General features: G+C 45.6%; 1 non-coding gene across 1 annotated transcript; it reads left to right on the top strand.

Moving 5' to 3' along the window:
- The first annotated feature begins 6188 nt into the window (after window positions 1–6188).
- Trnas-cga (transfer RNA serine (anticodon CGA)) lies at window positions 6189–6262 on the top strand. The gene has a single exon. It is a non-coding gene; the product is annotated as a tRNA-Ser (tRNA).
- The last annotated feature ends 200 nt before the right edge of the window (window positions 6263–6462 follow it).

Below are 6462 nucleotides of genomic sequence, written 5' to 3' on the forward strand. Positions count from 1 at the left end.
GATGTCTTCTGTGTTACACTTGCCAAAAACCAGAAAACGACGCCATTTACCACGTCCGCTACATCCTAGACACAAAGGTGACAATTGAATCATACCAAAATAAAGACGGTCCGCCACAATCTAAAAAATGTCAGGGGTTTTTCCACACCGCAAACTATTGCTCTATGCCGACGCGCTGTGTCCGCTGCGGTGCCGCCCATAGAACAAGAGAATGCAGCCTACCAGTAAATGCTACATCACGCTGTGTCAACTGCAAACCAGATGGCCACCCCGTGTCCTTTTGCGGCTGTGAAGAATTCCAGAAAGCAATACGCATTTACCAAGCCCAATGACCACCACTCCAACAGTAGCAACAATTCAACCAGGCATAAAGAACACACCAATGCCAACTCCAGTTGAAGCCAGCCGCAGAGGACGCAAAACATGGGCAAATCTCCAGACAAATCTGGAATCATCTTCAACTACCCAGACACAACAGACACCAAATTCAACCTCAAACCAAGCAACTGGACTTGCTTCCTTCCTCGACTTCCTTAACCACATCAAAAACTGGCAGAACGCCATTGGACGAACATCATATCAATCATCACTACCACATTTCAACAATTTACGACTGCCCCCGACATACTATCAAAAATAATGGCAATTGTCGGTGGAGTAATGAAATTCTTTGGTACCGACAATGGAAATTAGACCTACCAGGAAACACAACCTACGTTTTTGCAACTTCAACGCCTCAAGAATACACAACAAGAAAGACCTACTAAATGAATTCGTAGAAAAAAACAAGATCGACATACTATTTGTTACTGAAACGCATTTACGTCCGACACAATCCTTTAAACTCAGGAACATGGTCTGCCACCGAACCGACCGAATCAATCGACAGGGAGGCGGAATGGCTGTTTTCATTCGCTCACACATACGACACAATCCTGAAATTACGCCACAAATGACATCATTAGAAGCCACAATAGTAACAATAGAAACAGTACAAGGAAAAATAACCCTGGTGGCCGCATATCTTAGCCACAGAGCAGTATTTGAAGAAAACGATTTGCTACAAATATTTGATAACAACAACAGAATCTTACTGGCCGGCGACTTAAATGCAAAAAACACGACGTGGAATGCCCGACGGAACATTGCACGCGGGAACACTTTATATAATCTACAAGGACGACTGAATGCTGCAATTTCCGCTTCTGAAGATATTACCCACATTCCATTCAATCACCGCCACCAACCGGACGTCCTAGACATCTGCATAACCAAGAACCTCGATCCCGACCTGCATCTCCGAACCCTTCAAGATCTCACCTCCGATCATCTACCTGTAATTGGCCACATGGGTAACGCAATAGAACCGCCTCACCCATGACACAAAACCACAATTAATTGGAGCAATTCCAGAGATGGCTAAACAATAACATTCGCCATACACTAGACCTAACAAATACTCAAAAAATAGAAGAAGCCATCGGCACTCTAACAGACAAAATTAAAACAGCCTATAAGAAAGCATCTACAACAACCTTAGTTCCTAAAACAAACGTTCACACTCTGCCGCCACTTATACAAGATCTCAAGTACCTCAAAAACCCAGCTAGACGCCGATGGCTCCAAACACGCAACCCGGAAGACAGAAGAAAATTAAACCGACTTAAGAAACAAATACATCACCGTGTACAAGAATGGAGAGCCGAAGTCTGGGAAGACCGAATGAGTACCCTGCAACTTCGAAACAGAGACGACTGGAAACTAATTAAAAACCTGCGACACACAAAAACACATAAACCGGCCTTACTGCACAACAACAACCTCATCTTCGACGCTTTCAGTCAGGAGGAGCTGTTTGCAGCTACCTACGAACAACAAAATACAATAGAACCTCAAGAAAACCAACAACAAGACGTACTCCAATATCAACAACATGTGACAGCTAAAGCCCAGAACATACGTCAGACACCACCTCGCGATATACCAGAACTAACCACTCCTGCGGAAGTAAAAACAATTATCAACCGACTTGGCACAAACTCCGCTCCTGGACCGGACCTGATCTCCAATATTCAACTCCAGAACCTGCCTAGAAAGCCCTTAGTCCTACTGACCAGAATCATCAACGCCTGTTTAATCAACCATTATTTCCCACAAGCTTGGAAAATCTCCAAAATTATACCTATTCCAAAACCTGGAGAGGACCTGAAACAACTCCATAATTACAGACCGATTAGCCTACTTCCAACCATGTCAAAGCTCCTGGAACGCATCCTGCTCCCAAGAATTCGACAACCATTACTTGACGGCAACATCATCCGACAGGAACAGTTCGCCTTCCAAGAGAAACTGTCAGCAGAACTCCAGGTACTCCGTATTACAGAATATATTACTCAAAACATGAATCTCTCCAAGTATACAGCTGCAGTTTTTCTAGACGTCGAGAAAGCATACGATAAAGTACGGAAGGACAACCTTGTCACGAAACTACGAGACCAGACCGACATACCTGAATGCTATATCAGAATGATTGACAGATTTTTACACGACCGGAGATGCTTTGTACAGATAGATGGTAAACGATCAGCACACAAAGTACTACAAGAAGGAATACCACAAGGTTCGGTACTTTCACCAACCCTATTTACCGTGTATATAAACGACAGCCCGAAAACAGATACCTCGAAAATAGCGCAATTCGCAGACGATAAAGCACTTCGGGAAACGCACAGACGACTATCAACAACAATAAATAGACTACAAAAACAAGTTGACTACACAGGAAAATGGGCCAAACAAGATAAAAATAAACTCAGAGAAGATAGTCGCCATCATATTCACACGCCGCCCACCACAAATTCATGACCAAATCGAATTAAACGGTACGCAACTTCCATGGACCACATCAGTAAAGTACCTTGGCGTAACACACAGAACAAAAACGACAATGCATATCAAAAACCATCCACTCAATTTACCTTCTTCTGGCCAGCAAAGAAATGTTTCAAAAAACAAAACTAAACATATACAAAGCCATAGTCCAACCAATGATGCTCTACGGCTGCTCGGCGAGGGGCATAACCAGTAAAACCAACAGGAAACCACTTCAAAACCTTACAAAACAGATGCTTAAAGCTCATCCTTAACGCCCCATGGTGGACCAGTAGTAATCAAATACACGAAGAACTTAACATGCCGACAGTGGACAACCAAATCAACATCTCTACAAGAAGACTCTTCGAAAAAATAGAAAGGCTCACACCTACTAGACAGCAACTACAAGAATTGGCAACAGTAGAACCAGCCCATTGGCACAAAATACGAGTTCCGCTATCCATATTACAGTACAATTAAGAACCAAGATGCAAATCAAAACGGAGAGATCACAACAAAAAACAACGAAGCAACAATAAGTATATATAAAAAATACCAAGACTGTGGGCCTCAAGGACCAAAAAACTGTGCCCAAAGGCTCTCAAATGAATACAAGGTGCCCCATTTTTTCAAATAAATGGTGTTCCCAGTAAGAAAACCTACCCTGCACACTTGAGGGACCAACCTCCTCCGGAGGTAGTGCCCTAGCCAACGCACAACACACCAAAAAAATATAAAAAATAAAAAAGTAGCAGCAGCAGTATTCCCCTGAAGAGAGGTGGTAGATGGGTCGTCGAAATGTCTAGTTACGTTGATTTTAGGATCCAGCAGCAAACCCGAGGGGACTACCAACAGTTATCGCTCCAGTAAAAGCCTATGAAATCAGATAGTGGGTTTTTACGTACAGCTCTCCCTGTGAAGTACATTAAAAGATCTTTATTCGTGGACATTTTAAAGCTTTGTTGTTGCTCTAACAGCTGTGAGACCTCGTTGAGTAAATTGTGATTGTGTAATGCTTCATTTCGCATCCCCCTTCTACTTGGAAAGGAAGAACCTGAGGAGAACAATACGTCAATTGTGCTACCTGGAAACTGGAAATTAACTCGATTAGCCAATAGCTTCCTGCCAGCTGAAATTAGTATACTAACTATAGTACTACATTCAGTTATGTACTGTTTTTCGTCACTATGAAAAGCTCAAAGCAAACTTAGTCAACTTTTATATCTTTGTCACTGATGAATGAAGATGCATTTGTGGCAGATACCAAGCACATCGTAAGTTTTCTGTCCTGATCAGCGTAGGTAGAACGTGCACTGCCTGTGATGGGGAGCAATCGAGCTGTTCCTGTGATAGATGACGGGAGAGGTCTTCGTCACGATGTGAACGGCTAGACAGAAGCAAAGTCTAGAGTGTAGCAAAACGTTCACAAACAGAGCAGGAAGCTATATGGATAGAAAAATGTAAGCACAGGGAAGGCCTATGACTCTGCTACGAGTGGAGGCATCAAATGTGCTAGAGAAGAGCGAAAACTGTCGGATGAGTGACCGGCCGCGCTGTGCACCGGCTGTCTCACGTCAGTGGATGGGCACACGTGACATGCCCACTGCCGCATTGGACGGACCCACGTGATATGCTGTGGCAGCAGTCGACAGGACCACATGACATGCCCATCGACGGGACCACATGACATGCCCATCACAGCAGAGGATGGGCCAACTTGGCATGCCTGCACCAGCAGTCAATGGGCCCATACGGCTTGCCCACAGCAACAGTCGATGGTTCCATATGATATGCTCAGCAGCAGTGGACATGCCCACGTGATGTGCATGCGGCAGCAGTGGATGGGCTCACGTGACATGCCTTCAGCAGCATTCGTTGGGCCCACACAGCATGCCCGCAGCAACAGTGGACACGTCCACGTGACGTGTCTGCCGCAGCAGTGGACGGACTCTCATGATATACCTCTGTAAGCAGTCGATGAGCCCACATAGCATGCCCATAGCAACAGTGGACACGTCCACACTCGCGGCAGCAGTGAAGGGGCCCACGTGACATATCCGCAGCAGCAGTGGATGAACCCACGTGATACGCTGTAGCAGCAGTCGACGGGTCCAAGTGACATGCTCACAGTAGCAATCGATGGAACCACGTGATATGCCTGTGACAGCAGCAGCAACACACTCTGTACGTGCAAACTACGGCTTTGGGACGAAGTCTATCTCTGACCTTCGAACTGGTTGTGGAATCATGAATCACTGTTGGACACATATCGGATACTAAAGTATGATTTGCCTAGTGATAAATATGTACCGTGACAACCATTTAGGCAAGTCACCCACCTGGAGAACTGTGATTAGGTTATTAATGTAGCCTCATACAGAGGAGTTATTGCTCAAAAAATAACTACTTACTAACAAAAGTAACTTAGTACCAGTGTCCTTCGATCAATAGCCAAGCTACACGCAACAGAAATGTCTCTCCAATGACGTTGTCTGTGATGTGTCTACACAAAAAAACCTAGGGTCGTGGTAAGCAGTGGCGTGAATATCTGGAGCAGAAACTTCCTGGCAAATTAAAACTGTGTGCCCGATCGAGACTCGAACTCGGGACCTTTGCCTTTCGCGGGCAAGTGCTCAACCATCTGAGCTACCGAAGCACGACTTACACCCGGTACTCACAGCTTTACTTCTGCCAGTATCTCGCCTCCTACCTTCCAAACTTTACAGAAGCTCTCCTGCGAACCTTGCAGAACTAGCACTCCTGAAAGAAAGGATATAGCGGAGACATGGCTTAGCCGCTGCCAGGAGGTTTCATATCTGCGCACACTCCGCTGCAGAGTGAAAATCTCATTCTGGAAACATCTCCCAGGCTGTGGCTAAGCCATGTCTCCGCTACATCCTTTCTTTCAGGACTGCTAGTTCTGCAAGGTTCGCAGGAGAGCTTCTGTAAAGTTTGGAAGGCAGGAGGCGAGATACTGGCAGAAGTAAAGCTGTGAGTACCAGACGTGAGTCGTGCTTCGGTAACTCAGATGGTTGAGCACTTGCCCACGAAAGGCAAAGTTCCCGAGTTCGAGTCTCCGTCGGGCACACAGTTATAATTTGCCAGGAAGTTTCATATCAGCGCACACTCCGCTGCAGAGTGAAAATCTCATTCTGGAAACATCCCCCAGGCTGTGGCTATGCCATGTCTCCGCTATATCCTTTCTTTCAGGACTGCTAGTTCTGCAAGGTTCGCAGGAGAGCTTCTGTAAAGTTTGGAAGGTAGGAGGCGAGATACTGGCAGAAGTAAAGCTGTGAGTACCGGGCGTGAGTCGTGCTTCGGTAGCTCAGTTGGTTGAGCACTTGCCCGCGAAAGGCAAAGGTCCCGAGTTCGAGTCTCGGTCGGTGCACACAGTTTTAATCTGCCAGGAAGTTTCATATCAGCGCACACTCCGCTGCAGAGTGAAAATCTCATTTGGAAATATCTGGAGTTGTCGGCACATGATGGCTGATGTGTTGTATCCCGCCTAGTTCTGTAAGATGAGATGCCTAGGAAACCTACTTCTCGGATCGCTAGACAACAATTCAAGCAAATCTGTTTAATGAGTTT

Source organism: Schistocerca serialis, chromosome 6 (genome assembly GCF_023864345.2).
Source record: "Schistocerca serialis cubense isolate TAMUIC-IGC-003099 chromosome 6, iqSchSeri2.2, whole genome shotgun sequence".
In the NCBI taxonomy this organism is placed as follows: domain Eukaryota; kingdom Metazoa; phylum Arthropoda; class Insecta; order Orthoptera; family Acrididae; genus Schistocerca; species Schistocerca serialis.